Here is a 17855-nt window from a genome sequence, read left to right on the forward strand (position 1 = left end):
TAAATTTATCTTTAGAAATAATAGCTTGAACTGAAAAGTTATTAAATGTTTTGAAGATTTTTATATTTGTATTTACATAAAGAATTTTGTTCATAAACATATCTTGGAAATGTTTGAAATTCCACGGGCAACGCCTATAATCATAATTCAATACAAAGCGCGGTTAAATTCATGGATCCAGTAACTATGCATAAACAGGAGTTCAGCTAGGAAGGGGGCAGGATTTTGCAGAATGCGCTAAAAAAAATGTTGCTTTCACCTGGCCTTAAACATGCTGTTATTCTATAATAAGTCTACCATATGTTCCCTATGTAACCAATTGTACACGCACCTCTACCCCTTTAGTAAAAGTAAATTTAACCAATATGAAGCATAAAGTTGGACCGCGCCAACCTTGTTGCACCGGCTAGTCCTGTCCATAGAGCCAGATACAGTACAAACTGGGACCAGAAAGGTTGACCCAGCTCAAATGTATTACGGCTGCCCATCTGTAGTCCGGAATCCCGAATTTAAGGACTTTAAAATATAACTAGGCTTTCAGGGTGCTTGACGTCCATTTTCTATTTCAATTGAATATTTTCTCCTTGTATACATTGTAAAACAAATATTTTATAAAAAAATTACTGGATTTTCAATATTAAGTGAAAATCAAATTTTGATGGAGGCTAAATTTTGAAATTTTGATCATTCTTAAACCTTCCCTGGGTCATGCAATGTCCCACACAAAATTTGGGCCTGATTGGTTCAGCCGTTAGACATTTATTGGATACCAACAGACAGACACCCAGACAAACAAAGTATGAATGTAGACTAGGCTTTTAGGGTGCCTTGCACCCATCTTCTATTTCAATTGTGAACATGTTCTCTTTGTGTTCTCTATAAAAGAAAACAAAAAATGTTCGCGGAGTTCATAATAAATTTCTTGGATTTACAAAATGTTTAATTTAATGAAAATTGAATTTTGTCAGATACAATTTTTTTGAAATTCAATCATCCTTAAACCTCCTCTGGGTCCCGTGAGGTCCCACAAAAAATTTGGGCCCAATCGGTTCAGCAGTTTTGACGTTCATGGAAACAAACAGACAAACAAACAGACAGACAAGCAAAGTATATATAGAATCTCTCTGTATAGTTCTGTATTGCTCTCTGAAATCCTGAAGACTATAATTAGTCCACCGTCCTCTATATTCTCATGTTTTAATGTAATCTCCCCCTGACCTTCGATCATGGGGGTTGCAGAAAGACATGCCAAAACTTGCATGATGCATATTATTGTAACAATGGGTGATTTGTTGATCTTATACGATCAGCGATTCAAGGATCTTTTTAGATCGCTGAGATCATAGCTGGCTAGGGGCATAACCCCCCCCCCTTTATACCCTTCGGTTGGACTTTTGAATCCTATTTTGAATCCTAACGGATTTATTTGAGGTTGCATGTGAATTCTATAAATAACCCAAGCCAAGCTGAAAGTTCCGTTATCCCAGAGGCACGGGGGCTGGGGGGCTAGCAGGCCAGCTCCCGGGGAACTAGGGTTAAATGAGAGCCCAGGGTGGAGCGAAAGGAAGGGAAAAGAGTTAGTTGATCGTCAGCTCCCTTAAACTGAGGTTCCCTTGAAGATTCCCCTTCACTCTGAAATAACTTCAATTCATAATATTTGATTCGTATAGTATTATCTTTTTAGTTTTTGTATCTTTGTAAATAATAAAACTGTAAGAAAAACCGAGTCGTTGAATATTAAATTTCCTTCATATGTAATATGGTGACAAGTTCAAAAATTGGAAGCCCAAATAGCAACACTCGTTTTTGATAATATTCAGCGAAATAGTTTTCTAACATTTCGGCGCACCCTAACCGAAAGCTAGAGTACTATCGGTAAGCTTGTGCAGACCGCGGCATTGAAAATAGACGCCAACTCATTCTGCAGCACAGTTAACCGTTAATTTCAAATTGTGATCATTTCACTAAATTTCTAAGGTAAAACGACGTTATTTTTCTTTTGTTTAATAATTTGTAAGTTTATGAGTATGGCGAAAATATTTTCATCAAGCTTTAATATTCATTTTGACAGATTGACGTAGTTAATTTGATGCGAGTTAGGATAACATGTTAGAAACACAGACGGACAAAATGTTTTTTAAATTCCAACGTATTATTCAACCGTACTACATTCTTGTATTCTAGGATGGAGAACAACGTCCCTGAACAACGGGGACCTGGGGGTAGACCTGATTGGTTCCTCAGCTGGCTGAAGGAGGTGTTTTTGCCGGCATTCTGTGACCCATTAGCGTCCCAAATTGAGCAGTTTGAAAATGCAGTAGAGCAAATCCCAAACATTGATGAGTCGATTAAAAAGTCGTTAACCACAACCCTGTCCATGGAGGCGAGAATCATATTGCAGAAAGAGGATGACAAGTCGAAGGTGCAAGAGCTGCTTAAAACTCAAACCCTGGCTATTGATGATGCAGTCTCCCCTATGCCATGGAGCCAGTTAACAGAGTCTGAGGCAAAGATCATCTCCAGAGTTGTGGAAAATATTCAACAACAAGATTTCTCTTCTAAATCCATCAAACACTGGTCTATCCACTTCTCTGACCTGTTTGATAAATTTTTTATTTCAAGCAGGGTGGGCCGTATCGCTGTTATTTATAATAGCTGCTCCACCAGCTTAAAACAACGTCTCCTGGCGCTAGATGTCGGTCATGAAGCCCAGAAGGACTCCTACTCCTATCTAAGCTTACTGCAACTTATAACCACAGTAGTTCACAGCTCTGTCTCCAAGGACGAAGCCATGATGAGTATTTACAAAGGTTTCCGCTAGACTAGTTCGGAATCAGTTCAATGTTACCTACAAAAAGTACATAATACGGCCGAGGAGGCCTATGGCCCCAGTTCAGGTTGGACAATGTCACAAGCGTCTCTCCTGCTTAAGAAGATATGTGAGGGTTTATGCTCCTCAGAATTAGCTAAACTGACAGCATCCATAGTGATTTCTGTTCCGTTCCAGTGGAATACGCTGTGCGACTCCGTTATCCAGTTCCAGCAAAGAGTGAAACCGGCCCAGTCTGAACCAAATGTTAATGCAGTTCAGCAAAACCAAGCCAGAACTCCAGTCTGTTTCAAGTGTGGAGCGTCTCATTACATGCGCGACTGCAGAATTTTAGTATGTAAGTACTGCGGCCAGAACCACAAGCATGCTGAATGTACAAAATCGGGTCAGAAGACATTCTGCGTGAAATGTAAGAGTCGATACCATAACACCGATGGCCATTTCAAGTATGTACCTGAAGGAGTAAAGCTGGGCCCTCAAGGAATAAACGTGATAGAAGCTACATCGTTCCTAGAAGGTGCTGTATCAATGGACATGGATCATACAGGTAACCATTTTGAAAATACTAAAATTTTAATCCATACTGGCGCCCTCATACCAACGGGCATTGCTATCAGTGAGTATTTTTTTACTAACCATCTGCAAGGTAAAATTAGTGACTTAGTACCGTCAGATTTAAACTCAGCAAATGGGGCTAGTTCAAACTCGACGATGGAGACAGTAGGGCAGTTAGAAGTTAGGATAAGGTTTAATCAAATGTCAACAATCTTTTCAGGTTCAGCTGTTGTTTTGAAAAATTTATCCCTGCCAGTTATTATAGGGGTAAATTTTTTAAAAACTAACAGTCTGAGCCCAGTTTTAGAACCAATGCCATTCTTGCTGGGTATAAGTTTCAGTCAAAGAATATGATAGCGATGGGTGTGCAAATCCAGGGAACTTTATTGATCAAGAATGTATCCACTGTGAATGTTTGCATGGGAGTTAGATGGCAGCTGATTCCTGAGTCCCTTAGATGTTATGCGTTGGATGAGATTATGTTTGGATTTGTAACCTACAACATGTTGACTGGTCTACTGTTCAAGGCTGATTCTCCTGATCCAGATATACTCTGTAGGTTTCGGAAATGTAATCAGAAAACTGCTGTGGTTTGGTTTCTGGAGTTTGTAATGATGTCCTTGGAAGGGGAGGAGTTTCACCTAGGTGTAGAAGAACGAGCTGATTCCAGAGAAGGATTGATATGGTCTCTAAGTGATACCACCTGCTCCAAGGAATCTGTTTGTTGGAAGCTTGGAAGAGTAATAGGAGTTGAAGGGTCGAAAATAACTCTAAATTACTCTTTGACAACCAAGAGATGGTCGCTATTGGAGTGGACAAGAATGGAGCCCTTGGAGATGAGCAAGTTTTTCCTCAGGATGGAGAAGGATGTAGGGTTTCAACAATTCTACGGAGGACTGTATGATGGTATGAGATTATGCCACGTGAGACTATTTGATGAAAGAGCTCCGGTTGTGGAGGAGGTGGAGAAGAGGTTGAGACTGGCTGTGTGTAATTCTCTGGAGGAGAAGACGGAGTGTTTGAAGAAGAGTGGAGCTGAGACTCGGGTGAGGAGGAAGAGGATGGTTTGGTTAGACAAGTTGTCCTCTGACTGGGAGTATGAAGAGAGAACCAGATGGAAGGATGAGAACCCTGCTCTGAGTACTCCGAAGAAGAGGTCTAGAGTGAAAAGGAGGAATAGTTCTAGGCCTAGTAAGTTGAAGAGGATTAGGATGAGGAGTCTGAAGGTGAGTGGAGCTGGTTCTACTGCTGAGGAGCCGGCTGGCATTCCTCAGAGTCAGCCTACTCCTGGTCCTTCCGGAGTCAGGAATGATTTCAGAGGGGAGGTCTCCGGGCCTCAGCAGGAGGATGGTCTCGAGGAAGTGGTGGTACTTGAGGAGGATGATGATATCTTCCTGGAGGAGAAAGAGGAGAAGGTGCAGAAGAAGAAGAGGATGAGTGCTGCCCCAGGTTTCTCTAGGAGAGTGATAGAGCGTCCTCTCACTTATGATGAGATAATAGAGAGCATTCTCAGGAGTGTGTTCTCGGACGAGGAGGAGATGGAGCTGGAGGTTCCCTGGGAAGACAGACTCTTTTAAGTTTTATGATAACCTAAGTGATTAGTGATTTTCAGGTTGTTTCTCAGGTTCGGGAGGGAGAAGTCGCGGGGTGCAAGTAGAACTCTTTTCTTTTCTTTTGCCGGTGGCGAGTGTTACGCGAGCCATGTCGCGTCTCTTGAGTCTATGGAATGCCCCTGTTCAATGGGAAAATTTTGTTCACCCCTGCGACAAGAGAGTGGTCTGTAAGTACTATTTTTATACAAACTAGGGCAACGCCAGTTGCGAAACAGGGGGTTAAGTGACATTATTACAAATCAATATATTTGTTGTAAAATTAATTTATATATTTAAAATTCAAAATTCGGTGATGGTGATGGACCAAACCTCTTTAGAGTGAAAAAGTAGATGTTAGTTCCACATTTATTGAAAATATATTTCGGTCTGGGTTGACCCTCGTCAGTTCTAACGATAAAATAACCATCAAATTCGATCTAAAAAAATATAAAAAAATGTTTGTTAAAAATCACAAGAAAATATACAAACAAAAAAGATTATTCCAAATAAAAATGTTGGCTGTCAAATGGACATAAGAGAAACGAACTCAGATTATCAGATTAAAATGTTGTTAAATAAAATTTTTATCAAAATCTGATTTAGTACGCGACTTATAAAGATTAAATTCTCTCTCAAAAAAAAATTCTTAAACAGTCTAGCATCATTTGACTCAATTTTCTTGAATAATATCCCTCTTTCGGGGGGGGGGGGGATGGGAGGGTGAAGTTTTCACAATTCTATACATTTGTTGTAAAATTTATTTATTCAAAATGTTGTTAAAAACAAAATCTTTAAAAATCTTCAAAAACTAATTTTTGCAAATTTTTTTTCTCCTTTGATAAAAGTCGGATTTCTGCTTTGGTCAGTGTTTTTAATTTGAATATATTCTACGTAATCTGCAGATCTAGGATTTGTGTTAAACCAAAGATTTTAATAGTTTCGATTTGGTGGAATTCAGGATTTCACAGATCGCTAAATTCTCAAAGATGTTTTTAATCTCTTAGCCCCCCCCCCCCCCCTGTGCAATTTTCATCAGGGGGGAGGGAGGGAGGGAGAGGGGGTGGGTTAAGACGTAGAAAGATATTGTTTTTATTGAAAGTGAATGGGAACGTCTCTTTCTATTTATACCTTAAAAAATGGCCTGACACAGAATTCAAAATATTTGTATTTTTCTTTTGAATTTTGAGTGTATTCGTCTAAATATGTATTTCAGTGAAAAATTCCTAAGGGAAGATGTAAAATTAGTAAAATTCCAACATTCTTTGTAAATTTACCAGAATACAATTTTTAAATTTAATAATACGTTAAAAATAGATATATAAAAAATATGTTCAAACCCGATTTTTTGTTGTACCGGGAATGTGAGAGGTTTACAAAAAAATAATTTAACAATGCTAGACATATTATGACATTTTAAACAGATTTTTTTCACACTTCATATTCCCCTAAAAAATAAGAAGCCTCAATACTCTCTTACAAAAGCAAATATTGTTTTGTTTTTGATTTTTTAGTTTATTTCTCTCTATTATTATGGACATAAGTTAAATGTTAATTGTTTAATCGTCTTTTATCTACATAATTATGTTCTCATAATATATATATATATATTTATCTACATATTAATGTTCTTCCCTCATAATATATATAATATATCTATATAATAAAGTTCTTCGCTCATTAAATATATATATCAATATATCTATATAATAAAGCTCTTCTCTCATAATATATATATATATATATTTATCTGGTCAAATTGGCTGAACAGTTTTTAGGGAACCCATGGGATAACATACGCTAAAAAAATCTATTTTTCAAAATCTAAATTGTTTTTGTTCCCCGGGCACTTCAGCAAGTGTCTAATAATATGGGTAGATGTTTATTCTATTTATTTTTATAATTTTCTAGCAGTTTGGTTTCTGTTAGTATAAGATTGCCTGTTTTTTCTTTTGTCTTGGTGTCTGTTTGTTTAACTGACAATAGTGTCTGTTCAAACATGTGTCTGAGGGTCTCTTTTTCTGTTTATTTCTTTATTTATCTGTCTGCATATCTGAGTATATAATGTCTATGTGTCTGGGTATCCAGCTATCTAAGTATATCTAAACCCAAATTCTTATTGATTAAGCCTTTTCGATTAAAGAAATTTACGTTGTGATTCTGGTATGCCGGCCTCTTTTGATGAAATTTACGTTTTGATTCTGGTATGCCGGCCTCTTTTGATGAAATTTACGTTGTGATTCTGGTATGCCGGCCTCTTTTGATGAAATTTTAAGAGGATGCTTCAAAGTTTAATTGTAATATTTAGAATATATATATACCTTTTACCATCTTTTATTATTTAAGACCAATTTTTTCGCGTTTTCTTAACATAAATACGGAATTATCTTAATATCTAACTAATCCTGTAATCTAATCCTTCTTTTGAATTTAATTATCAAATCTCAAGGTAAAGGGTGCAATTACTTAATTTAATTTTAAAATAAATATAATTTGTAACTTTTTCCTGTGATTTTGTATAATTTGAAAAGATGTTATTTTGAGGAGAAAGAAAGAAACACATGAAAACAGCGGGGTCAGGTCCAACTAATGAATACACGTAAGATTGAAATATTTTATGTTTTTATCGTGACTACTGTTATTAAATGTTATAAATTCATAACCATGCCATAAATTTGATTTTCTTTCACTTGAAATCAGAACTAGAAGAGCAACGAAGTCACAAAGTCGTAAGAGTATTATATCAATTGAATTTGACCTTTGGATTTGAATTGAGTTTAGTAGAAGACGTAATTTTTACATAACTATTTTGGAATCAATTGTTAAAATTTAACTTAATATATAAACTATCTTTTGTTAACCGTTAAAACTTTACATTTTTCTTAAAAAGCTTTTTTATTTTTACCTCTGAAAAGACATTAGTTAAAAATGTTAAAATTGTTAAAGGAAAAAAAGTTCTATAAAAAGTGTGATTCGAAGGAATAAAAGTTATGAAATACAAAGATTACTTAGCATAGTATTAAAATCAATGTTTAATTGAAAGAAAAATGTTTAAAAATGTGTTTGTATGAGAATGATTATGCATGCAACTCCAAAGTTTTTGCAGAAAATACGATCACAATTCACAAATACTGCAACCAACTACTAAACCAACCAGTCCTCAATCTCCAAATTTGAATAGTGTATTCCTAACATGTTAAGGAACTTTATCTATGAATTAAATGAAAATCAAACGATATTATTTATTCTTATTTTAAATTGAGCAAGCTATTCTCCGCTGGTTTGGCAGAAATCACTGAAAACCGGCGAGTTACGCTCACGAAACCGAGCATATCTTTTAAACCAATAATTATGACTTTATAACATAGTATACGTAAGTAAGTAAGTATACAATGTCTTTTTTTGAGAAACAAGTTTTCATTTGAAAATATCCACCCCTAAAATTAATTTTGTCGATTATTTTAGTCACAAACAAATAAAGCCTTATTCATTACATATTTAATGACCTTAAAGCTAGGTCTATATCTCAAATATCAAAAGTTATGGTAGTTTGAAAAGAACAACCTCTTTGCAGAGGTCAAAACTACATGACCTCAGTGCACACGGAGGTCTACAGAGTCTAAAAATGACTGATTATGTAATGTCTCACATAGGCATTTTAACATCTACAGTTTGAAAAAAATCGTAGATGGCGCCTGCTGACTTTTGGAAAAAGTGGCTGATCTCAAAATGGACTGACCCCTAAAAGGAGTCTAGACTTTTACTCCCCACCCCCACCCACACCGAACAGAGAAAAATACATATTTCTAGGTTTGACGACAAACTTCGATAAGAGAAATGTTTCAAATGTTTCAAATGAACGAAATAATGCAATTAATCTGATATCACTGATATAAAACTAGAGCAAGGATTAAACATTTCATTTATCTGAATTATAAACTAAACAGTATAATACAAGGTTGTTTGTTAAGGTTAGATACGATCTAAATGCACTCCAATGTACGGAAAATGTCGTCTTCATGAGCAATGGGCATTCAAAATCCTCATATGACGTTACTGATTATTAGCGGAAAATGAAGTAACAGCGTTGTTGGTGAAAGAGAAGGAAATATTTTCTCCGCTACGTCAAATGAGAATTTTGAGAATCTATTGTTAAAGACGACAATTTTCGTACATAGGAGCGCATCCAGAGTATTTAACCGTAATACACTTGGTATACTGAGAGTCACTCAAAAATGTTGAAAGCTACTTTTATATGAAAGGCATCCTTGCACTTCCTGAGTTTTCGTGCATGCCGCAGGGTTAACCTCAAATGATTAGACTACTTTCTTAAAAACCCAAAACTCTTTAAATATGATAATCTGAAGATTTAATTTAATTATCTCGCTCTAATATAGTATTTTAATGGTTTGGTTATTTGACAAAGAAAGTTATAGCTACTTTTTACCTGCGAAAAACTATGAATATAAGAAAGAATACTAAACAGGTTCCGTAAAGTACACATGGGCGTACGAGGGGGGCCGGGCCCCCAGCCCTCTGAGGGGGCACCTTTATAAAAAATGCTTTAAAATATCACTTTTGCCCTTCTAAAACAGTTTCATTTAAAAGCTATAACCAATACTGCCTGCAGTGTAAATATATCTTTGATATCATTATTTATAATTACAGTTAAACCCTAAATAAGCCATACATCGAAAGAATTCATCAAATGTCGTATTCTTCACTTTCTGATAATGAAATGTTGCAGATATTTAGTTTTTTAATTAAATGATTATATGGAGCTCTCTAAAAATGTTCCCGCTTATTTATGGCTATTTATTTATTTTCCCAAATACTGAGATTTACGTAAAATAGTAAAAAATTGTCAAGACGACATTTGATAAAATCTTTCGATGTATGACTTATTTAGGGTTTAACTGTTTACAATATGTATCGTTTCTATGAAAATATAGATATTTTTAAGAAACGTTTCCATCTCTATTTTTCACCCATTGAAGCTTACACCACAGCATTATAAGAGGAAGTGTCTGATAAGTCCACTTAAAAAAAAATACATAAATAATACATTAACACTTGTTATGTGGAAATTTGTATTTGATCGAATAGTTTCCATAGTTAAAAAAGGTATCAATATTTAATAAAGTGGTTTTTAAGGAGGGGGGCGCGCGCTAGTCCACCCCCCCTTCCTACACAAATGCTCTCGTACGCCCCTGAAAGTACAAAGTTGACTCTGAAGTGTCTTATGTATATTCTAAATGAAAAGTGTCCCTCAAGGGTACTACTTCTGAACCACTGGTAAAATAACCCAAGCGGGTGAAAAGTCACATGACCCCCCCAGGGTCAAATTTCTCGCACGTGGGTTCACTGCAAATTAGAGTTTTCTTTACAACATATCTTAAATAAAACATTTATGTCAATAAGAAAAGATCCAAAAAACTGTGTAAGAAACCAACCATTAGATTATACACAAATGCATATTGTATTAACAATTAGCTTGGGAACCCAGCTTTGATATGAGTATTCCAAATAGAAGTCAACCCACTCAACTTAGATATTTAAAACCAGGCTAATATTTAACCAAATGTCCCGATCCAAATTTGAAGCAAATCGGTCTAAGGGTTCCAAAGTTATGATCGGACATCCAAGTAAACAAACAAACTTGATATTACTATACTTTATATAAACTAGATTTGAAACCCAGCTTTACCTGGAGATTATACTAAACTTATGCTATACAAACCAACCCACTCAACTTAGATATTTTTAAACCAAGCTACGAACATTTTCTACCAAGTTCCCCATTCAAAATTTTAGGCAAATGGTAATAGGGGTTCCTGAGTTATGATCGGACATACAGACACACATATAATACATAAAATAAAAAGCGACTGCCCCAGTATAGGAAAAGGTCTTGATAGTGTTGGTGCTCCAAACCTCAGAGAATAAAAAAATTGGTGTTAGTTTAACATTTTTTTAAAATATATTTTTGTTTGGGTTAATCCTTGTCAGTTCTTGAGATTTGTTGCTGTCGTGAGGATACATCACAAACAAATTAAATTGCGCTTAGAAACTTTTTCTGCCTTAATTACTTTTTATCTGTGTAACGCATAAACGAACTTGAAAAAGGACATTTAAAATGTGTTGATATTCTCCCCTCCTTAAATATAAATCAAAAAAAATTCTAAGAAAGGAATACACGCCCCTGTCCTGTTTGCCCTGACCTAAATCATTTTAATAAATATTTATGTCAATTAGCAAAAAATCCGCAAATGCTAAAAAGTATCAAATTTCCTAACCCTGCTTCTCTCATCTTATGAAATTATAAGACTATTAGATCAAATTAAGATATGAAACCTACTCACGTCTCTAGTATAAGATTATACAGGATTTAAACAAAATGATTAAAATTACTGAATTAAAACCCGGTATAGGGTTTATAATTCTGACCCCTTTTATCCTCTCTGTGAATATAAGCTCCAGTTTAAGTAGATAGCCATGTAAATTTTTAATACGCGCGCAAAACAATGGTGTGCACTAATGTAAAATGCGCAATTGAAAACCGTTTCAAAACCACGACATTGCTGGTCAGAACCACGTTAAACTAAATTAACCTCTCTAAGAAGAATACAGATGTTTTGAATTTCAAATTTACTTTTCTCCTACTTGTGCTCAAAATCAAAAATAGTCGAGCTACTAGGTAACACAGTCTTTAATGTCGCATAAAACTTACATTTTTTTTCCTTCTTTCCTGTTCGGTGTGGAACATATATTTAGAGTAATTAGAATATTTTTTGATGAACAACTTTTTTCTTCTTATTATTTTTTAGTCCTTATTCTGTCCTTACTGTTTTTCTGACATAACTTAATATTTATCTTTTATTTTATTCCTTGATTCTAACAATAAAGCCCAAAAGCTTTTAAAAAATATATAATTCCGCAAACTAAGCTGCTTAACTTGCATTACATTGATTGCTAAATATTCATCATTCTGCTTATTTAAGAAATCTTTAAAGTGTCTCTAGAATGTAACTCAACCCATTTATAAATAAATTTGATACCTCTGGGTCCTCTGGGCCGCCATTGACGGTTTATATTTTTTATTTTAGGATACTTACTAAACAATTGTGGATACAGGATACAGGATACAGGATACAGGATACAGGATACAGGATACAGGATACAAGATACAGGATACAGGATACAGGATACAGGATACAGGATACAGGATACAGGATACAGGATACAGGATGCAGGATACTGGATACAGAATACAGGATACACGATAAAATTTCCTTTAAATTAAAATAGAATAGATAGATTAAGTAGATACTTAACTGATGGGCGTCGTTTTGAAATTCGTTTAGAGACATTCAGGGTTGTTTGATGTTAAAAGTGTTTCACAAACATGTCATTTATTTCTCACATTGCAAAGTTGCATTCTCAATAAGTTTGCTTATGCGATTTTTTTTCTAATCAAAGCTTTTAATCAAAACGAATAACAAATAAAACAAACTTGAATGCACTTTTTACATATCAGATTCTTGAACAGTCTCTTAAAAATTTACAAACTTTAAGATTTAAAAACAACCCTCAAAACCAAGGTTATAATGCAAGGAAAGCTAGTTGCAGTTGTGTATACTCAGTGTACATTTTGAAACCTAGTTCTCTCTGGGCGGAATTTGTAAACAAGAATAGACGCACCAGTGTTCGTTTAGTATCCGAGGAGGATAAAAGCATTTAATTTTAACAATTTTGATAATTCACATAATAGTTTCCTATGACCAGAATATTTCATTAATGTTTTATGTGAAAGATGGATCCCATTCCCATGGCAGACTGCGACATCCGACTTGTGTTTACTTTACCGCCCAGAGACCAGTACACTGCAGTAAAAAGATGCGTACACCTCTGAAATAACTTTCCTTGCATAATAACCTTGCTCAAAACGATCCCCCTCAAGTACACAGATATGTGTGTGAGACTAGGAATTTGAATATTTTGACCAAATATGTTGAAATCTCTCCAAATCTATCTCACTTCTCCTCACAATAGGGAGGAAATGACCTAAACTTCCAAAGTACTAGAGCCCTGTCCCTCAACAAACCTTGTAACATTTATATATTTACATATTATATACATACATATATTATTAGGGAGCATTGTAAGTTGTAACATTCATATATATATATATATATATGTCAGTATGCGTTATATTTTTCAGACTATTGTTTCCATTTTGAAAATCGTACTGCAAATCGTCGGACAAATGTCTCGCCGGCACCAAGAAATATATAGACCAGGAACCGCCAATTCTCATGCGTCAAATCTGTGTACTGCAGTGGGAGGAGATCAAAACAAAGAATTCAGGGACAGTGCATCATTTTTGAGGGAAAGGGCCCAAAGGGTGGAATAAAAATATATTTCTATTGTATTTTCCATATTGATCAGAAAGCCATAAATCATATGCATTCGCTCTAACTTGATATTTTAACTTGTTTTTTGTTGGACTGTAATATCGCATCAGAGTTTTAGTCCTTTCCCTTCAACTTCTGTGGGAGCACTGGGTTTGTTTACATTCCTCCCACAGTGTACAGTACATAATATACGTATATCTGAGTTGGGAGTTCCTGTATATAGTTCCTTGGCCGGCACTGTCCTTTGTCACAACCTTAGACTAACTATATAAAAACGTAAATAATTGAAGTTCCACCCTGTATCTAAAGAGTATATATAAATATAGGTACACCCTGTTAAAAAGTATACATCGCCAAACAATCCAATACCAAATGTCAGAAACAAACCTAACTTTGTGGCATATCATAATATAAGCCTTATTTTACAAATACAAATAATTAATACCATTTATTTAACTAGCTCATTTCCCAGGTATCGGGTGACAGGTAGAGTTACATAAAAAGATTCTGACTTCAGGTACTATACGGAATCTATTCACCCTTTTCTTTACATTACTGTAAAATCAGTTAGTACACCATTTGAAAACTTTTAAAAGCGATACAATTAATTTTTACAGAGAGTACTCTAGTAAACCATTATCTTATAAATAACTAGCCTGGGAACCCAGCTTTGCTAAACTTTCATTTTAAAATTCAACCCACTCAAATTAAAAATTTTAATCCAAATTAAAATCATTCCTGTTGTTTTCTGCCAAGTTCCCCAATTAAAATTTGAAGCAAATTGAACAAGGGGTTCCTGAGTTATGATCGGACATACAAACAAACAGACAAACAGAGATTATTACTTTATATAAAGAGATATAAAGTAGTAATCTCTGTTTTTAATCTTTGTTTTTATGTAGATCATAACTCATTAACCCATTGACCGATTTGCCTCAAACCTAGATTTGCTTTCTCTGTAATGGTTAGATGTTTAGACTCAAGCTCAAAACATTCTCTGCATGACCGAGTTCCCAAATCAAATTTTAGTCAAATCAAATCAAATCGTTCAAACAGACAAACAGCTATGTAATTCTTTACAAAGAAGCTTGGGAACCCAGCGCTGCCCAGGTTACTAAAAAATGCTCCCGCCGTTTACCCGCACTTGATCTATTTTACCGGAAAACTCAATTTTTGCTTTTAAAGTCGATCCACTAGACTTAGAATCTTTAAACCAAGCTTAGAACATTCCAGAGTTCCCGAATCAACATGTGAGGAAAATCGGTTCTTGGGTTCCTGAGTTATGATTGGACAAACAAACAGACAGACACCCAGTCAGACGAACAGACAGAGATTACAACTTTATATATATATATAGATGTGGAAGACATTGTTGATTTTCTAGCCAAAAAACGATTTATTGTCTCCTTTTTTTCTGAAGTCACTTTTACAGAAATAAAAACATAGTTTAAAATAATCAATTTACAATTTTAAAACCATAGTCATTCTTTCTTGACCAGGCCAAGCACCAATTTAAATCAAATCAAATATTGATTATTTGTCCAAAGCATACATTACATATGAAAATAAAATATTTTTAAAACATATTTGTGAAACTTGAGGCTGGGAGCCAGGGGCTAAACGCAGCCCCCCACTGGAGAGTCAGGTCTTGCAATAATGTTTAATGCTGGATATCATGCTGCTCATGGGATGGAGGGAGCTGGAGCTACTGATACAGTTCGTAAACATACAGGAATCCGTCAAGGAGAGGTCGGGTACCTTCTTTTCGGGGTGGAACACATAAAAATAAATAAGAGTTAAAGGGAGGAAGTTTTTCACATTGAAAATCTTTAAATTGAGAGCCACTTTAAATTTCGACTACAATCCCTTTAGTTTTGTTGCAAATTTGCTCTTTATTATTTAAAAGAATTACCATATTTTCCATATTTTCCTAAACCCCACTATCAGACAATAAACAATAAAATTCTAGCTAGAGGCCCCATTTAAACTTTACTGCACAGAATAACTATATTATAAGGCGTTATACAAATATAAAGCTGTAAAGTGCATTTATGAGTAATATGATAAAGTCATAAAAGGAAATAAACCTAAAATGAAATTCAAAGGTATTATGAACGATTCAAATCCCCCTTTTCAAGAACACTTATCATTCATTTTTCTCTCTTTTTAACTTCTCTTTATTAAGGATGAGAGGATTAGGATAAGAGAATGAGGATAAGAGGATGAGGATGAGAGGATGAGAAATTGAGGATGAAGATGAGAGGATGAAGATGAGAGGATGAGGATGAGAGGATGAGGATGAGGATGAGAGGATGAGGATGAGAGGATGAGGATGAGAGATTGAGGATGAGAGGATGAGGATGAGAGGATGAGGATGAGAGGATGAGGATGAGAGGATGAGAGGATGAGGATGAGAGGATGAGGATGAGAGGATGAGAGGATGAGGATGAGGCGTCTATTAGACGGATATAAATCTGGACTGGGCCGGATATAAAAACTGGACATATAGGAGTTATGTCCCTCCAAGGAAACATTAATAGAAATTGTCAAAGATACACGTCTCTTCTTGTGAGGGTGTCCACAGAATCATTTCTTTTAAAACAGGGTGTCTAAGGTTACATTTATTCTCATTCAGAGTGTCCAAGGATACATTTCCTCTTAAACACTTAAACAGGGTGTCCACGGAATCATTGCCTTCTAAACAGGGCGTTATACATTTCATCTTATACAGGGTATCCCATGATGCATTTTGATTTCTACAGGCTGTCCCTTCTTACAAAAGGGTATTCAAAGATACGCCTTCTCTTTTGCGGGTTGCCTAGGAATAGAATGCATACACTTTTACCAAACTTGTAATTTAAAGCCAGGGCCACTACATTTTTTAAATCAAAGACTTTTATCGAATAACGCGCTGATTTATTACACTTTTTTAGGACATCTTGTAGCTCTTACAATCTTTTATGTTTTCTATTAATTTGTCATTTTAGCATTATCCCGTTCCTTCTTGCTTTTATCTTCTTTTATTTTAGCATTATCCCGTTCCTTCTTGTTTTTATCTTCTTTTTTTATTTTTTCAATTTTATTTTAGAATTTAACTTAAATGAAAACAATTATTCAGAATTTTATAATGAAATTGTGGAACATCAGAGAACATTCACTTCTGTCAGAACCTAAAAATGTTGATTAATTTAAATATTTTTATTAAAAATTCTTTTTTACATTAATTTTAGTTATTTCTTTGTACCAACTTTTCATTTTTAAATACCTTAACATACCAAAATATCTACACATTTTCAAGGTTGCGTGAATATATATTTACACAAAGAAACGCTACCTAAAATCTGGTACCTTTTCTTAATTATCATGGAAGAAATATTCATAAAACAAGTGCTAATAAGGCCCAGATAAATTAGACTAGATAGCTCATGTCGTCTTCACCATACCGGAGTGTTTCAACCAAGGGCATATACAAGGGGGGAGGGGGCATTGCCCCCCCCCCCTAGAACTCAGAGCTCTCAAACTTTCAAACCTTAAACTGAAGAGTGAAGAATATAGAAAATTAGTTTGCTGTACATTCAGTGCACTAAGAAGATTGTATACGTGCACCAGAGCCACCATGAAAAAGTCCAAATGAAAAATCTATCTAGAATGCACATTCATCCTAATCGGATGGGTGCTATCAGGAGAAGCGAAGTAAAACAATTATTTTTAAATGCCAAGCCACGAAGGCTTGAGTTTGGAGGTATAGTAAAAGACTATTTTTTTAATTTATATTTAATTTACTTTATTCATTGCAGAGCCGTTTTGTAAACTTTCTTTTTATTACAAATTCTAGAAAAAGCGTCCGGCGTTGCCCACGGAATTTTAAAAATAGAATTAAAGCAAAAAACATATAATTTATTTTGCTCATGTCATCCCCTAGAAGGGTATCCATGAGGTTCCTCACTAAAATTTAGCCCATTTGATTCAGCCGTTTGGCCAGCCATAGCAAACACATAAGTGAACGAAAAGCTTTATTTTGTAGATCACTATTGTACTCCTAATTTTTTATCACAACAGAAACTTTTACAAGTCTGATTTCTGGACCTTTGTCCTTTTTCATCTCATAGAATTTAAGTTTAAGTTTTTCATTTTCAAAAATGTCTTTTACTACCTCTAGTTTAAATACTAATTATTACTAACATAACAGTGTAATAATATGTCGATTTTTTAGAAACAATGCTTTTATTCTGCTAGTTTTTTTTGAAGGAGGGATAAAGTATAGTATTTGCAAGGTAATTAAACTGTATGTTTACCTTTAAAATATCTTATACTTATGCTTGATATCCAAGAAGCTAAGTGTTTTGAAGGAGGGATAAAGTATAGTATTTGCAAGGTAATTAAACTGTATGTTTACCTTTAAAATATCTTATACTTATGCTTGATATCCTAGAAGCTAAGTGTTTTGAATTTACAGTTATAATTTTG

At 34.8% G+C, this 17855-nt stretch overlaps 1 protein-coding gene across 3 annotated transcripts in view; it reads left to right on the forward strand.

Annotated features, from left to right (window-relative positions):
* The first annotated feature begins 16539 nt into the window (after positions 1-16539).
* Positions 16540-17855, forward strand: part of LOC111713678 (profilin) — a 17416-nt gene continuing 16100 nt past the window's right edge. The window contains exons 1-2 of one of the 3 annotated variants that reach the window (XM_023488607.1): positions 16546-16550; positions 17224-17228. The gene's annotated coding sequence lies outside the window, so the exon portion shown is untranslated. Of the gene's footprint in view, positions 16551-17223; positions 17229-17855 lie in introns of all 3 variants that reach the window. The other 2 variants (XM_023488605.1, XM_023488606.1) reach the window with 2 other exon arrangements.

This window comes from Eurytemora carolleeae, unplaced genomic scaffold (assembly GCF_000591075.1).
Source record: "Eurytemora carolleeae unplaced genomic scaffold, Eaff_2.0 scaffold1462, whole genome shotgun sequence".
NCBI classification, from domain to species: Eukaryota; Metazoa; Arthropoda; class Copepoda; order Calanoida; family Temoridae; genus Eurytemora; species Eurytemora carolleeae.